This window comes from Martes martes (genome assembly GCF_963455335.1).
Source record: "Martes martes genome assembly, chromosome: 3".
NCBI classification, from domain to species: domain Eukaryota; kingdom Metazoa; phylum Chordata; class Mammalia; order Carnivora; family Mustelidae; genus Martes; species Martes martes.
Window position 1 is genome coordinate 195329818 of NC_137890.1, and position 19518 is coordinate 195349335.

Below are 19518 nucleotides of genomic sequence, written 5' to 3' on the forward strand. Positions count from 1 at the left end.
AGCCCAACGCAGGCTGCATCCCAGGACCCCAGGATCATGACCTGAGCCCAGGGCAGGCACTTAACCGACTGAGCCACCCAGACGCCCCTTTTTTCCCTGTTTCTAAACTATTTTTACAGCCACATGCAGCCTTGATTCATCAAGTCTAATACATATTAGTACTTTGTCTGCATCATGCACAGATGGTATTAAAACTCTTCAACTTCATTTAATACCTTCTCGTATTTCATGCTATTATCTTCCTATATCTTAGCTCTTTATATATTTTAAACTGCATACAACATGCTCTTTGAATTTACTTTTTAGTTCCATTCTCTTTACCCCTTTGTAAATATATGTTTTCATCTGTAAATATTGTGTCTGCAACTGTCCTTTAGCATTTCTTTTAATGTAGATTCATTGGTGATAATTCTTAAATTCTTCTTACATTTTGTTTGCCCAAAACAGTCTCTATTTCACCATAATTTATGAAGGGTAATTTTTATTCAATATAGGAGTCTATGGTGGAAGTTATTTTATTTCCCCACTTGAAGCTCTCATTCTAGTTTTGATTTCCACAGTTTAGTTTGAGAAATAATCTGTCAATGTTAATGGTCGTCATTTGAAACTTCTCATTCATACTCCCTCTAAGATGGTCTCTGTCTTTTGTTTTCAGCAGATTTACTACGGAGTATCTAGGTGTATTTCAGTGTGTAGGTGTAATTCTAGATGAATTTAGAATTCTTCATGTTCATACCATTTCCCGGTATGTAATGCATACTTAGAGTTCTGTCTTATTCTCTATCTCCAGTATTTCTGGCCCCCAAGTTAAACTGAAGTTTCCATTTCAATGTCTGTCCTGACAATGAATCAAACAAATACGTTAGCTCTTTACCTGGAAATCTGTTCTTAACATCTGTAATATATTTTAGTCCCTTTAGCATTAAAACTCCTGTCAAAATTCATAGAGTTTGATGTAACCATACTTTTCTTTTCAGCCCAGTTAGTCTGCTTCTATCTTTATGTCTTCTGATCTTGACCTTTTGAAATCCAAGATCTCCAGCTAATGGTCTGTACTGATGTTTACCTCTCTTTTCCATAACTGATAACATTTGTAAATATTCAACTATATTTATTGAAATAATGTTTGCCAAGCATTAATTAAAGGCCATGCACTATTCTGTCTTGATGCACCTTACATTTTGGTGACTATATGGTCAAAAAATAAATTTTGATTCTCTCAAACAACACTTACTGAGTCTGATCCATACAGTGTGAATGTCTAAGTCAAAGGAGGGCAAAGTCATAGCTTCTAATGTTAGGAAGCTCAGAGTGTGTTTAGAAAATTGCAAACACACAATGCAAAGACAGATTTATAAGTTTTGTGTATGGGTGTGTATGTATATGTGTAGCAGGGTGTTGTGGTGGTGTGTCCATGTGTTTATAGAACTTGAATGGGGCATTGGGGTAACCAAGAGATAGAAGTAAAATATTAGGCAAGACTATACCATTAAATGAACTCTTTGGCTAAGAACTACAGACTATCTCAGAAGTAATGGGAAATTTGACAAATTTTTAAGGCAAAATGTCATAAATTCATGTTTTTAGAAATGTAAATTTTCTGTAATGGGACAAATTTGAAAATTTTTCTTAAAATCTTACAATGTTCCTTCCTCAAGTTTATTATACAAGCCTGACGGCGATGAATACTACCTTTCACAACCATTTCAGGCAGCTTAATGACATGATTAGTACCTCGGTTTCCAACCCTTTCACCAGCCAGCACTCCTTTTTTGTGGTGATTGTTCCTAGGGCCGATTCCCGTAACTCTTGCTCATTCTTCAGAGATAAAATTGTCAGCAAAGAAATAACATTTTCCAGATTTCCTGCTGTAAGGGGGACGTGAATTGTAGCACTCACCTGGACTGAGGCTCACACAGTGTGAGGGCACAAGACAAACAAGGTGTTATTCATGAGTGTTACTCAGCATAGTTTAGTGTTCATATAGATGATGTATTATTTAAGTTACGTTATTTATATGTGAGTTTGAGTTATATACAATAAAGTAATTTATAGTGACTAAAGGTTATCCCTCCAATCTCATACCAGTTTTACTCATGTTATACATGATTAATAATTGTGGGAGAAAACTAGCAAGCTGGGAATTGTACAATTATCTGCCCCCAATTTTATCCAAGTAAGAACCAGATCCCAAAGTCATTCATCATTAGCAGACGAATGCAACACAAACTGGTATATTGCTTAACTTACCAAGAGAGTTTTGTGAGATTATTAAAATGTGAAAGGATTTTCTAATTCCCTCACTACTTTTACATTTATTCGTTTTCAGTTTGTTGTAAGAGAGCTTTCCCTCCTTTGCATTTATTTATTCAAGAATTCTTAACTTATTTCGTGTGCTATAATCTGTTAACTATTACTATTTATTTTGACACTCAAAGTATTCATCAGTTGGTCATTGGAAGACCCTTAAGGCTGGCTACCATGCCTTCAGCATTCTTTGAGTATTTCCCTATTTTTCGCATAACAAGATATTTCAAACTCTTTCGCAGCATCAGCCCTGAAATCAGCAATTTTGCCAAGAAATCTGCTTATCTTTGGTTGGTTTAGACCTCAAATATGGGTTCTGGGTACTAACTATACTCCTTTCTGTGGGAATGTCACTGACTTGAGACCTTCTAAGAGAAATGAGTCAAGAAATACATGAATATGTGTGTGTGTGTTTGTGTGTGCGCACACACTGGATACATTTGATTTTCTTCCCTTTCTGCATCTGTAATTCTCCGAAAGAAGTATAGATTCTATTACAGGTTATATATTGTCTTCTCAGTCCTAGAATGCTCACAGTTTCAAAATTGCTTATTCTTACCACTATGAACCACTATGAACTGACCAACTAGAGTTCAATATTGCTTATGTCTCTGCAAATACTTAGCCTAAGGATATATGGTCAAATACTCCTTGACAACCATCATTGTATTAATACTTTCAAGTAAAAAATCATCACACAGAAATGAAATTGTGATGGGCAACTACGTATTTACATAATCTCAAAGTATCTCCTATAAGATACTTAATACGCTACGCAGAGAAAAACAGTAACATTAATGTAGAAAAATCTGGCAAGCATCACTTTAACCAAGTGATCAAAATTAAGGTCTCTAATAACAAGAGAGACATGTGCCTTCTAATATAATGCTCTGGGGAGCATCAAAATTCATATACACGGTATTTCTGCCAATACATATCACCATAATCAAATCACGAGGAATATTCAGACAAACCAAAATCGAAGAACAATGTATGAAATAAATGTTCTTGACTTTTCAGAGTCAAGGGCATGGAAAACAAGAAAGACCAGGGTACTGTTTTAATTTAAATGATAGCAAAAGATGATGATAAAATGAGAAACAGGAAAGAAGGGAGGGATGGAGGGAGGGAGGGAGGGAAGGAGAGAAGGAAGGAAGGAAATGAACAAAGGAAAGAAAAGAAAAGAGAAGGAGGGAGGGGGAGGGGAAGGAAAAAAAGGAAAAAAACTATGACAACTAAATGCAATGAGTAATCCTGGTCTGATCCAAGAGCAGACTTTTTTTTTTCTTTCAACATAAGACTTAGTGGGACAAATAGAAAACTTGAATAAGGTCTATGTTATCAGATAATGATATTGTATCAATGTTAACTTCCTTATTTTGAAAAATTACACAACTGTTATATAAAAGAATACATTTGTTTTTAATAAATATACACTGAAGTTTTTAGGAGTAAGGGAGAATCATGTCTATAACATAGACGTTTCCCCCCCAAAAATGAAAATAATAAGAGGTAGAATGATAAAGCAAATGGGATAAGATATTAAAAAATATTAAAATATTAAGACTTGGTAATCTGGGTTAAGACTTGGGTAATCTGGGTTCGGGGCTTTATAGATTGTAGACATTTTGATACTTCTTCCTTCAAGATGTGAAGGCAATCCTCATCCTTTGATTTTGGGCTGGATTTAGTGAAATACTTCTATCAAAATCAATACGACAGAAATGGTGTAGCAGAAATCTGAGATTATGTCATTAAAGGCATTTTTCTCCCTCTCCCTCAACCCCACGTTCCCTTTCTCTCTCTCTGGAAAGCCAGCTGCTCTGCTGTAAGAGCATCTGGGCGGACAGGTCCACAGGTTGAGTGAGTCAAGGGACGAAAGTGTCCTAATAGCAGCCATGAGTACCTACAAGCAGATTCTCCAACACCTTCTCAGACTGCAACCCCAGTCAACAACTTGACTACAACCGCAGGAAAAGTTCTAACCCAGAAACACTCAGCTAAAGTGCTTCCAGATTCCTGACACTCAGACACTATGTAAGAAAATAAATGTTCGCTGCCTTAAGGTACTAAAATTCTGGGGTTGATAAACAATATTAGGTTAATATCATCTGTGAAGGGTTTGTAGAAATTCTTTGAGCAATTCTATATCTTTTTCTGTAGGTCTGAAATTATTTCAAAATAAAATGTTGGGAAGAAAAAAAAAGAAAGAAAAAGTCTGGAAGAGTGTTACATATGACAGACTTGCCAGTCACCATGTGATGGTAGTAAAAATAATCTATTGTTCATCTAAAGACTTTCTGGTTTCTACCAATTTTTCTCAGCGTTAATTGCATCTCCAGCCTTTATTTATTTTTCTTATTCAAATATATGTATCCACGCATTTCAATGTTTGAAAGTGAAATATGCTATAGACTTTAATTTTTGGAGTTTCAATTATTATTTTCAAAAGTATAGGAGACTATACTATTCCCTCCATGCTTTGAAAAATTTACTCTGTACATGAAGTGAAGTATGTCTCCTGACCAATAACAGGTAAAAATGGCCCTTGAGAAAAATTCTCATCCAACCTCTATCCTGCCAACATAGGACAACCAAAAGAGAAACCTTCCTTTTTTAATGGATTAACATTTGTGTCCAGGAATCTATCATGGTACATTTCTACATTAGATGCTCAGTAAATAGCATGAATGGTTTAAACTTTTATACTTCCAAGCATCATTTCATGCTAAGTCCCTTGCTTTCAATTACAAAACAGAACGGAAATTGCTTAAGTAATTAGTTTAATTTTGAAAAAAGTTATCTTGACATTTAAGAGTCAATGCTTTCCCCGGTTTTATTGGATACAGTCCTATTATGAAACCCTTTGTGAATTCTCCTAAACGGAATATATCATCTTGCCCTCGCTAAGATTCCCTCATTGTGACTTTTGTTAGAAATACTACTATATCAACACTGTCATGTCAAATAACGTTCTGTAACTATAATTTCAGAGATTTTCAGTCTAAGTGCTCCACTGAAAGCATCTAGAACTTCTTTGCTTTGTTCTTTTATTATGGATCTTTTCCTACAGAGGCCAGATAATGATAACAGTCCTATTCCTTTTCTTTTTCTCTCTCAAAATAAGTACTTTTCAAAATTTAATGTTGTCTGGGTCTTTGGAGATGGTCTGAAGACTGTATTTCTGCTGCAGTAAGGATTTTATATCCATTGTTAGAATTTTTCTGTTCGGATTTCACAGTTTGTCTTTGCCCTTGCATGCTGCTTACTTAAGGTCCTTCCCAAACCCTCGTCTCAGATATAAATATCCAGGCAAGGCTGAGGTTTGATTCACAGCCATGCATCCAAGTCCAAGCATCTAACAAGCATCAATCCGGTAAGGGGTATGCAGAACACACGGGGAAGCTTGCCAACCTTTGCAATTAGGCTTCACCCTATTGATGGATGAAATGTATTTTAAAAACGGCAATCCTCAAGAGTCAATCCTATAAAGGCATTTATTGTGTCTGATACCATGAACACTGTTTTAACTAAGTCATACCACGTTATAAAACATCACTTCTTCCACGTTCTTCTCTATTTCTTTCTTTTTAAAATCTTTTTTTTTTTAGTTCTTTAACATATAACGTATTATTTGTTTCAGGGGTCCAGGTCTGTGATTCATCAGTCTTACACAATTCACAGCGCTCACCACAACATATACTCCCCCCGTGTCCATCCCCCAGCCACCACCCCCCCCCCCACAGCGACCCTCAGTTTGTTTCCTGAGATTGAGGCTCTTCTGGCTTGTCTCTGTCTGGTTTCATCTTGTTTCATTTTCCCTCTCTTCCCCATGACCCTCTGTCCCGTTTCTCAGATTCCGCGTATCAGAGAGATCACATGACAGTTGTCTTTCTCTGCGTGCTCTCCTTTTAATTTTTTCTATCTGTTTGTTTATTGAATGCTATTGTAATAAATCTGAGCAAGGTTTTATATTTATGTACTTTTATTATACTTATCATTGCCATTAATATTTTGTTTGTCCCAGCACCCTAATCACGTTCTACTATTCCTTCTTTACTAAATTATGTACTGAATTCATCTCCCCATATGTTTATGTACATTTGAAAGTATATATGAAAAATGTACATAGACGATCTTATACATAAGTCTCATTTTTTTCTCTTTTTTTATTTAAATTATGCTTTGGGATTTATATCTACTGCAAAATTTTACTACGTATTTTTTTCATTTCCGTAGTGATAAATTCCTCTATTTCTCCATCTTTCTGCTCCTACGTACAACTACACAAGGAACACCCCTTAAGATATTTTCTTGAGTGATTACAGCAGAGTTAATATGGAATATATATCAATAAGTAACACATTTATTTTCATTGTGTATTTCCAGATTGTTCTCCAAAATGGCCCTATACCTCTCCATTTATTCAGCTTTTTTATTATGATAAACTTATGAATTCTTTGCAAGCTTAAGTATCAACACTGTGTTTAAAATATCAAGCCATATTGTGGTGTAAAGTTGCTATTCATTCATTCTAATTGCTATATAAAACGTCACTGATAGGACACATCACAATTTGGTCATCCATTATAGCTATAAAAGGAATTTTGGAAAAAAATAAAAGGAATTTTGGTAGTTTTTATGTTTTCAGTATTATTACAGTGTTTCTGTGAAGATGAACAGATTTCTTATCAGATACGTACTATATGGGGAATTACTAAATTATACCATTTGCATATGAAGAGGGAGGCGGGAGAATAAGAAAAAAGATATGACTATGGAAACATGGTCACAGAGATGCTATGTTCTTGGGACTGGTGTTGGACTTCTGACTCAACAGCAAGACAATACATTTGTGTTGTTCTAAGCAAATGAATTTTTGGCAATCTGTTGGAAGCAATAGGAAACTAATGCCACGTGTAAAGGTAGAAATCCACATAGGGCACAATACTCTAAACTCAAAAATGTGAGCAATATAACACACATTTTTAAATAATTAATTTATTTAAAATAACTAATTTTAATTCTTTGGTCTTCACTAGTAGGTTGTTGGATGCCTCCATATTTAAAATAAGCATATTTGCATAAATAACCTTGTATATGAGCAGATACACACTGAAACTGATCACATAATTGATGTACAAGATTAACTGATACATAATTAATTGATGTATCAATTAATCAACCAAATGTTTTTTTAAAAAACTGAATTTTTAAAAATACAAAGAATTTTTTTAATTGTAATTAATGATAATAGAAAAAATTTTTTCTTTTTTTTTTGTCTCTTTGGCCATTATCACCTAATTTTTAATGTTTTCTTATAGCTCTACTAAAGTTCTGCTTTCACCTGTGTGAGGAAAACATTCAAACTATTTAGAATTTGTGTAGGTATTAGACTTGATCATTCTCTACTTTGAACATGCAGTGTTGCATGCTATTTGTTTGTATCAATGGACTTTATTTAATTACTAAGTTAAATAGGATTTAATGCTTACTTTGCCCCCTCAAAGAAAATAAGGAAGTAAATTGATATTTTACTACTTGATAATATATTAGATACATATATATCATCAAAGTCAAAAATAAAAATTAAAGTATACCATTTCATTCTGGAGTTTATTACTTAGAGCTGTAAGTCATTCTCTTGCCATAAAAAAAGTTTGGGAAAAGGTGGCAAAAAAAAAGGCACTAATGTTGAAAAACACTAGTGCTGAGGGACAGGATGCCTGTGCCACCACCGTGGGTCTAAAACTTGAGCTTATAAATGTCTAGAACTAACGTAGAATGTGTTCCGATCTCTGAGAATAAATTTAATAGAGTTTGCCTTCAATAATTGCTATTATTGGGTAAAAAGTACAGTTGCAATATTGTGACTGTCTTTTCTGCACTGTACCACAAATAGGAAAAAACTTTAGTATCTATTAGTATCAGAATGTCGCTTTTATATGTGTCTGGAGCCACCGTAATGTAAAGTGAGTAGACTTGATGCTTCTTGGGTATTATTTTAGAAGCTAGCATGATTTACCTTTCTCTCTACTCCCTTAAGGCTATGAATGATATGGACACCGTTTCAAATGCTTGCATGCTACTTCTGGGAAAATTATATGGGCTTTAGAAAATAATTTATTCAAGATTACTGATGGCAAAACAAAAATCCAGACATCAGGGCAATATTAGTGCCAAAATTATCATTAATCCTCAAAACTGAATATAGTACATGCTATTAGCACTAAAACCCTTCAAACTACAAACTGACTACTTGTCTTTTTATTTTTCTGACTCTTTCCTGTGGAATGAAAAGATAAGGTACTGAACTATAAATATAACAAGATCACATCACCATGTTCTTTCTTCCACATATAACAAACATAATTAGCTGTAACAAGTATCAGTAGACATTTTTAAAAATAAGCCTAGAATTTTATTTCTTTATTTTAGTACTTTGGGACTCTGGGACTCAGTTTTTATTTAAGATAACCAATAATAAAAATCAGTTTACAACAGGGGCACCTGGGTGGCTCAGAGGGTTAAAGCCTCTGCCTTCAGCTCAGGTCATGATCCCAGGGTCTTGGGATCGAGCCCCGCATTGGGCTCTCTGCTCCGCAGGGAGCCTGATTCCTCCTCTCTCTCTGCCTGCCTCTCTGACTACTTGTGATCTCTGTCTGTCAAATAAATAAATAAAAATCTTAAAAAAAAAAAAAAGAAAGAAAAATCAGTTTACAACATATTTTTCTTCCCTTACAGAAAATAGAGGTATATAAAAATCACTAAAATGGGGCGCTGGGTGGCTTAGTCAGTTAAGCATCTGACTCTTGGTTTGGGCTCAGATTGTGATCTCAGGGTTACGAGATTGAGCCCCATCTTGGGCTCTGTACTCAGCGACCCACAAAGTCTGCTTCACATTTTCTCTCCTTCCTTTGTTTCCCTTCTCTCTGTCTCCCTGCTCGTGTGTGCTCTCTCTCTCTCTCTCTCTCTCTCAAATAAATATTTTTTTTTTAAAGAAGCACTAAAAGCCTTAAGAGATCTCAGGAAACAAACCAAGGGCTGCTGGAGGGAGGGGAGTGGAAGGGATGTGGTGGTTGCGTGATGGACACGGGGCGGGTGTGTGTTGCGGTAGGAAGTGCTGTGTATTGTATAAGATTAATGACCACAGACCTGTACCCCTGAAACAAATAATACATTATGTTAATTAAAAAAAGAAGCTATAAAAGAACTATGAAGAAAAGAACTATAGCATGATAACTATAAAAGAACTATAGCACTATAAGATCTGTAGCATGATAACCATTCCATTGCATGAAACACAAAGTCATATTATTAATTAAAACTTGTTTTTCATTCAGTATCTATACTCTCATGAGAAGCAAAAAAGTAAAGATAGTGACACATCTACACAGCTAAGTTCTCAGGACACTATTCCCCAAACCTCACCCATTCTAGTGTGTCCCCATTTGCATACTGAACTGAGGCCAAAAGCCAAGAGAATCCAATTACAACAAATCTGGATTATCATAAATTATGTTAATTCAGGGCTTTACTGGAATTTGATATATGCCTAATGAATTGCACATGTAACTAAATACTTCTACATATACTTCCAAAATGTGTTCATAGTGATTAAAAAATATATATATATAAAAATTATACACAATCCTGGCATTTTAGATTATTGTATCCACATGGTGCTTATGTTTCTCTATGAATTTACAGAAGAAAAAAAAGATTCATAAATTCAGTCTTTAATTCTTTTTAATCATGGGAGCATTAAACATCAAAACATTTCTCCTCCTAAGGGAATTAAAAAGTGCTAATTCAAAAAAAATTTTTTTTATATGCTTAGGAAAAATCCCACTTGTAGCACTGCCCTTCCTAACTATAAGAGATATACAGTATTTTCCTATTAGCTCCAATTTTAACATGAATACTCCTATTTTTGGTCTACTCACTTAAGGTTTAGCTTAATTTGAATTCAATTTATTAAAAGTAATTTAAAATTCTTTTATATGTCATGCTTTTTTTTTTTTTTTTGCTGACTTACTTCAAGGCCTCTATCATTCCTTTGTGAACTGCCATGAGAATAAAGTAAAATTTTCCTGAAGCACCTCTTGAGAGAAATCTCACTAACTTTCCACAGAAGTTCCTAATGAAGATAATCACCATGTAATTTGCCGGTATGCACTGGAACCCAAAATCCGTATCAATGAGAATTTCTGAATTTTTGTAAAGGATTAATATTTACTTAGAATAGGTTTACTTGTCTAAAATTTACCATACTTTGTTATAAAATGGCATAATAATGTGCAGGGCCATATATCAAGGATATGTGTAGATTGTTGTCATAGCCAGACTTCTATTCTCAGCAGGAGAGAACACAGCACATTTACTAATTGATCCCTTGTTTATTATAAAACTGATTTTTTTTATTGGACCTCTTACTCTCATCAGAGGCATTTACTACTTAATGTGCAGATGAGGAAAAATATTTTAAATTCAAGCATACTCTAAAACTGTCACTTATTAAGAAACTGCAAATAAGTTAAAACTTTTCAACATAAAATATAATTTGAATTTGTATTTGTTTCTTATTCTGAAACATATTCATGTATCCATAAAACATTTCCCAAAGCATGTTTTTCAGCAAATTAATACGACTAACTGTTTGAAAAATTATTGAATATATGATAAATACTGAGTTAAGTCAAGTAGGTTTTCATACTACTGAAATTCTTGGGATCTTTAATATGCTAATGGAATTTGTGAATATCGAATAGTGCATATTTTCCAAATGCATTTGGCCACAGAAATAATCACGTTCTTTTTCTTCCCAAATCCCCAATCATTATCTCAGTGGATGAATATTCTGGGAAACCAAGTGCAGAAATGTTGCTTTAGAAAAATAATTTCCTTTAAGTTAGCAAACTTATTCTTTTTTGTTTGATAATTCACTTTGCAGAGTATTAGAAACCCTCCAATAACACACACACACCCCTTCATTATTCCCCTATGCGTACTATGTCTGGGTGCTACTGGATTTATCCTTTTTGGCACAAAGGATAAAATCCTCTTCTCATTTTAGATTTTTTCCCCTTGATCAGAGCAGAGCAGGTGATTTCTTTTACAACTATTAGTACTTTCTTTCAAAGGCATCATTCTGAAGCCTCTTCAGGTAATTAAGTGTAACATTTGATGCTAACATTGAAAAGGTGTGCTAGCTCTAATAGCTAACTTAAGGTCCTGACTCCACCTCTCTTTATACCTTGAACAAATACTTAACTTATAAAAATATTACCTTCTTCATTTTTAAAAAGGCCATCATGATAGTAAATACCTCACGGTGTACTTACGAGGATTAAGTGATGCAATGGTATAAATTCCCTTTATATTAACACCGTGCAGACCACAGAGCCAATGTTTGATACATGGCAACTTTTAGTACTGGTTCTGTCAATATTTCCATTCTTTTAGGTAGTATAACTAGAATTGTCACATATCACCCAGCAATAAAGCCTTTCTTCAAAGCCTTAGAAAACTTGCTCAGCCGTCTGTGCATGTGTAGTTTTATAAAAGCAATGCTCATCCGCTGGTTGTTCATATTTGTGCTGATGTCGGAAACGAAGGCAGAAGAAAAATTATTAAATTTCCTTACTGCTTGCAGCCCATTGACAAGTCCTTGAAACAGGCCAAGTGACATTCCTTCAGGGACTCAGCTGCCTGGATATTGACACTTTGCTAAGGGCAAAAGGCAACCCCAACCCGCAGGACCTGTAAGTCTACTTCAACACAGAAGAACTCCTTTATCTCTACCCCCGAGATACACGCGGCAATCATCCCCCAAGTATCCGATGCACCATATACGTCTGAAAGGTCGCCCTGAGTAAGGCATAGGCAAAGCAAGGTAGGAGAGATCGGTAGCAGACCAGGCGGTCAGGCTCACCAAAATCCCAGAAATGCTGAGTCGTAACAACCTCAGGGATAAGGGAACAAACAAGACCACCCTGCTCCTGGCATCAGAAGTGACAACGTTTCATGGCAGTCACACTGTGACCAACAAAGAATAACCAGACCCCAAAGAAGACGTAAGCCATTAAAGATGTTCCCATCAGTCCATACTCAAGTCAAGATGCCACAAGAATGTTAAGGCCACAAGTTCCCTGGTCAGTTCTAAATAAAGACTGTCAGCGGAGGCCCCTGTAACGTGGCAACCCAGTCAGGACCCCTCTCACTGTTGAGAACTTTCTCTGTATCCTCGCTTTATAAAATTCTGTCACTTTGCTCACTCTCCTTTGTCCACAATATGCATTCCTCAACTCCATGAGATAAGAACCTCGCTCTCCCACTTCAGTATCATCAACATCTATTCTGGTACTTGACCTGTAAGTGCTTAAAACTACTGAAAAAAAAAAAAGAATGACCGTGGACATAAGTGCACAAAACGATGGGAATTTTGTGAAGAAAACAATTATTATTCTAAACACTTGCATATCTACTGTTACTTGTACATCTAATATCATTTTTTCCTTCTCAACTATGTAAAAAACAGATCTGAAATTCAATAATTTCATAAAATTTAGTTAAGTAAAGAAACATTAAATATTTAATAAAGTATTTTGTTAGCAAAAAACATTTTTGCTTATGGTGAAATTCTTTTGCTTACGTGTCAAAATCATATTTTGACATTTGTTACTTATATTTTAAATTATTTTGTATTTGAATTATAAACTACAGATGATGTTCTGATTTCCTAATTAGTATGTTATTTGACTTATCTATCATCTTTTTTGATAATTTCAAGAAATCTCCCTTTTCTAATATTTGTGTGCTTTTTAACCCTTTAGCTGAGTTTAAAATAATTGAAGAGTTGTTTGTGCCCTTAATATTTGCTTACTATAATACAAAAAATTACAAAGGAAAGAAATAAAAAACAGGAACCACATTATTAAGTAGCTAAAAAAAAATCTAGCACTTTACAAGCATTTCCGTTTCAGTATTAATAAAACTCACCTAATAAAAACTATCAGGACAATCTGTAATCCGGACAGTTGGGATTATTATCTGCGACAAGGGCGATGCTCACCAGAGAGACCATGGGCTTCTGGGTAAGAGGTAGAAGGAAAGAGTTTTTGTAAAGGCAGGAATGGCCAGAAATGTTTCTGAGGAGGGGTTAACAGTTCAGTTCAGGTCCGGATTTGTTGCTGTCACAAAGCAAGAGCAACTTCATAATGAGTTTCCAGCAATCTTGGTTGAGGAGTACTAGAGAGGCTGGAGCCGTCACTGCGAGAAAGTAGTCACTCAAATAAAGAGGATAATTCTGAGCCTTAAATGTTATAGACACGAATTTGGGAGAAATACTGTTTCTTATTAACTTCAGCAGAATCTATTACATAGCGTGATTATTAGCAAGGCCAAATTTTCATCTCATTTTTATACATTTAGATATTATTCACTTATTTTTTTGCCTCTATCAGTAGACTTCAAGGTCTTTGCCTTACTCAGTTTTAAATTCCCAGACTTTATCTGAGATATAGTAAAATATCAATAAATATTTGTTTATGGGGAAGACGAAGAAAAGAAATGAATGAAGATCTTAAGTAATGTGCATTTTACCATTACATCATAAAACCATAGCCAACTGAATTCCATACATAAAGGAAATGAGTCTAAATCCACACTATCTCTTTTGTATGTGGGATTTTGTAGCCTTCTTTTTGGTTAAACTATGTATATTGATGCGAAAATCAAGCAATATCAAATTAGCTTAAAACATTTGCTGATGGGGTGACTGGCTGGCTCAGTCAGTAGAGCGTGTGACTCTTGATCGAGGGTGATGAGTTTGAGCCCCATACTGGGTGTAGAGATTACAAAAAAAAATGCTAATAAACATATTACTCTTTTCTCCTCAGTATTCATCTTTCTTTAAATTATGAAAATCAACTGTCAAAACTGTCTCAAAACTGTTATGTAATGGTCTAATCTTCCACAAGTCTTTAACTTTATAAGATTATCTAAAAGAGGTGTGACTGAATATATTGATTTATAGAAATGTGTCTGTCAGGGAGTCATTAGGGAAAACTAGCATGGATTTGTTTTCTGAAGTTGCTTTCTCTGAGAAATAGATTACAGACCTCTGTAAATTATGAGAAACCTATAGTCTTAAGATATTGTAATATACATTTTTTAAAAATCCTGGATCTTTCAAGCATTATTGAATTTACAAGTTTGTTTTGACACCCTCCCCTCCCCCATTAATTGGAATGCTTGTGTTTTCTGACCAACAGCAAACATGGAAAACAAGAGAGGGGGAAAAATGTAAAGTTTATCAGAAAGGAGATTACAGAGCCATCTCTTCTGGTAAGCAATAAAACACTACAAATATATGCAAGTATGTATGCCAGAAGTCTATTAAAACTGTTTTTATATTTATTAATAACAAAATATTTAATTATAAGTTTATACAGTTAAAAAGGTATGGGTGTCTAAGATTTTTGAGAGATTTAAAAAATAATTGTTCCGATTTTTATTGTTAAAAATATTTTGGTACATTTATTACAACCTTAATATATCATAAAGTGGTGTTTTATTGGATTCTTGGTACTGATGACTGGAAGAATTTAATCAGCTATGGTCAATGCTTCAAAAATTGTTTTTAGTGTCATCTGAACAATAAATCAGAGCACAGTGCTTATAAAATGTTTAAATTTAGTTTTGGGTTTTTTTTTTGTTTTTTTTGTTTTTTAGTTTCAAGTTTTTATTTAAATTCCAGTTAGTTACTGTACAGTGTTATATTAGTTTCAGGGGCAGGATTTAGTGATTCATCATTTACATACAATACCCAGTGCTCATCACAAAACTGCCCCTCATCCATTTATCCCATCCCCACTCACCCTCAGTTGGTTCTCTGTAGTTGAGAGTCTGTTCCTTGGTTTATCTTTCTCTTCTTTTCCCATGTTCATCTGTTTTGTTTCCTAATTCCATATATGTCAGAAATCTTTTGGTATTTGTCTTTCTCTGACTCATTTTGCCTTGCATAATATACTCTAGCTTCATCCACATTGTTGCAAATGGCAAGATTTCATTTTCTGATGGCTGCATAACATTCCACTACACACACACACACACATACATATATACGTATACATACATATGTACGTATATATACGTATATATGTATACATATACATATGTATATATATACGTATACGTATATATGTATACATATACGTATACATATATATACGTATATGTGTGTATGTGTGTGTGTGTGTGTGTGTGTATACGCCACAACTTCTTTATCCATTCATCAGTCAATGGACACTTGCACATTTTTCAGTTTTGCTATTATAGATAATGCTGCCATAAACATTGGCGTTCATGTATGTCTTCAAATTAGTATTTTTGTGGCCTTTGGGTAAATAACTAGTAGTGTGATTGCTGAGTCAGAGTGTCCATTTCTGGGTTTTCTATTAGGTAAAGTCACGGGATACAAAATCAAATACCGAAGTCTATTGCATTTGTATACACTAATAACAAAGCAGGAGAAAGAGAAATCAAAGAATCAATCCCATTTATAATTGAACCAAAAACCATATGGTACCTAGGAATAAACCTAACCAAAGATGTAGAAAATCTATACTCTGAAAACTATAGAACACTTATGAAAAAAAATTGAAGATAACAGAAAGAAATGAAAAGATATCCCATACTCATGGATTAGAAGAAAAATATTCTTAAAATGTCTATGCTACCCAAAGCAACTTACACATTAAATGCAATCCCTATCAAAATGCCACCAGCATTTTTCACAGAGTTAGAACAAACAATCCTAAAATTTGTATGAGACCACAAAAGACCCCAAATAGCTAAGCAATCTTGATAAAGCTAAGTTGAAGACATCACAATTCCAGACTTTTTCATACTATTCTCTTATAATCCTCTGTATTTGCGTGGTATCAGGTGTTATTTCTCCTCCTTCGAAGCTTCTGATTTTGTTTATTGAGTCCTCGTTCTTTTTTCTTTATGTGTTTGTCTAGAAGTTTATCAATTTTGTTTATCATTTCAAGAACCCAGCTCCTGGCTTCATTGTTCTGTTTTATTGGGGTATTTTTAGTCTCTATTTCACTGATTTCTGCTCTAATCTTTGCTATGGTTTTGGGAATCTACTGGCTTTGGGCTTTGTTGTTTTGTTTCTCTAGTTCCTTCAGGTGTAAGGTTGGGTTCCTTACTTGAGATTTTTCTTGTTTCTTGAGGTAGGTCTGTATGGCTACAGCCATTGGTTAGATTGACTCATTTCTTTTTTAAGATTTTATTATTTGAGAGAGGGAGAAAAAGCATGTACATGAGCAGGGCTGGGGGGGCGGTCCAGAGGGAGAGGGAAAAGTAGACTCCCCACTGAGCAAGGAGCCCTTGTGGGGCTCTATCCCAGGACCCTAGATCATACCCTGAGCCAAGGGCAGACTCTTAACTGAATGAGCCTCGCAGGTGCCCCTAGATTTACTCATTCTTTAGTGGCATATTATTTAGCCTCCATGTATTTAGGTTCTTTCCAGATTTTTCCTGTGATTCATTTCTAGTTTCATACCATTGTGGTTAGAAAAGATGCATGATATGATTTCGATCATTTTGAATTTACTGAGACTTGTTTTGCAGCCTAATATATGACCTACTCTAGAGAAAGTTCCCTGTACACTTGAAAAGAACATGTAATCTACTGCTTTTGGATGGGATGTTCTGAATATATGTGTTAGATCCATCTGGTTTAATGTGTCATTGAATTCCAGTGTTTCCTTGTTGACTTTCTGTATGGCCAATCTATCCGTTGATGTAAATTGGGTGTTAAAGTCCCCTACTATCATTGTATTACTGTTAATTTCTTCCTTTATGTCTGTCAATAGTTGCTTTACATATTTAGGTGCCCCACCAAAAAACTACTACACTGATTAATGAATTCAGTAAAGTTGCAGGTTATAAAATCAATATAGAGAAATCTGTTACATTTCTAGACACTGAGAAAGCAGCAGAAAGAGAAATTAAGAAAATAATCCCATTTAAAATTGCACCAAAAATTATAAAATACCTAGGAATAAACTTAACCAAGGATGTAAAAGACCTATATTCCAAAAACACTGCTGAAAGAAATTGAAGATAGCACAAACAAATGGAAAGATAGTCCACACTCACGGATTGGAAGAACATTTAACATTGGATTATTAAAATGTCCATACTACTCCAAGCAATCTACAGATTTAATGCAATCCTTAACAAAATACCAACAACATTCTTCACAGAACTAAAACGAAGAGCACTAAAACGCGTGGAGCCAAGAAAGATCCCCAATAGCTAGAACGATCCTGAAAAGGAAGAACAAAGCTGGAGTTGCTACAATAACGCATTTCAAGATATACTGCAAAGTTGTAGTAATCAAGAGAGCATGATACTGACACAAGAACAGAATAAAAAAATCAGCAGAACAGAAGAGACAGCCCAAAAATAAACCCACAATTATGTGGTCAATTAATCTATAACAAAGGAGGCAAGAATATATAATGGGGAAAAGACATTCTCTTCAACAAATGGTCTGGGAAAGCCAGACAGCTATAGGCAAAAACACAACACAACACAACACAACACCAGCTAGCCATTTTCTTATGCCATATACAAAAATAAACTCAAAATGAATTAAAGACCTAAATGTAAGACCCGACCATAAAACTCCTAGAAGAAAACACAGGAAATAATTACTTTGACATCAGCCTCTAGCTAGGACTCCTGAGGCAAGGAAAATAAAAGCAAGATTAAATTAAATTATTGGGACTATTCCAAACCGAAAGCTTTTGCACCGTGAGGGAAAACATCACTGAAACCACAAGGCAGTCTGCTGAGTGGGGAGAAGACACCTGCCACCAACATATCTGATAAGGAATTAATATTCAAAATATACAAGGAACTTATACAACTCTTCAAATTGGTATTTTGTATCCTTTGGATAAATATCTAGTCGTGCAGTTGTTGGATTATGCACCCTGATGTTTAAGGCGGCCTTACTAGCAACAGCCGAACTATGGAAAGAGCCCAAGTATCTATCAGCTGATGCGTGGATTAAGAAATGTGAGAGTCATATATATCTCTACTATATTTTGTTGTTATATATGTGACGTGGTATGTATATATACTACCATGTTGTACTGTTTTATATACATACAACAAAATACTACTCAGCCATCAAAACGAATGCGATCTTCCCATTTGCAAGGACACAGACGGAGCTGGAGTGTATTACGCTAAGCAAAACCAGTCAGTCAGAGAAAGACAAATACCACACAATTTCACTCATTTGCAGAATTTCAGAAACAAAACAAATGAACGATCAAAGAAAGAGACAAGAAATCCCAGACTCTGAAATACAGAGAGCACAGTAACGGTTTTCAGAGAGGAGGCCAACTGATGCAGAGGATGAAGAGCGCACGCACTGCAGTGAGCACGGAGCGATGTCCGGACGGCTGGACCGCATGGCACGCGGGAAACGAGTATGACACTCCAAGTTATTTATACTTAAGAATATGCACTCACTATTAACTTCCAAAACAGTCAATACAGACTTCTGTATAATTTTACATTGATTAATAAAGAGTATAGTAGTAGTAGATTAAGGGGCACCTGGGCGGTGCAGTCAGTTAAGTGTCCAACTCTTAGTTTCATCTCAGGGTCTGATCTCAGGGTCCTAAGACTGAGCCCCATGTCAGGCTCCACACTGAGAATGGGGTCTGCTTGAGATTCTCTCTCTGTCCCTGCCACTCATGCTCATTTTCTTTCTCTCTAAAATAAATAAATAATAATGTTAAAAAATAATAATAATAGATTAAAGCTGAAAGAACTACAAGACAAAAATTCTCTGAGGCAGTACAAAGGGAAGCTCTAAATCAGAGGAGATAAAAAACAAGGACACTATAGGAGTATGAAGCTTCTGGTGCTCATAGTTTAAGAAACATTAAGCAGAGTATAAGTGCTACCCAAAATAAACATGAATCCTCACATTAAAGGCTTATTTGCCTCAGTCCCTAGTATCTGATAAAACATGTCCAGCTTTTAATAAAAAAGTCGGAAATCATGATAAAGGCAAGAAAAAAACAGGCTGACCAGATAAAGCAAACATCAGAACCAGACTTAAAAGATACTGGAACTATCAGACAGAAGAATTTAGGATAACTATAATGCATG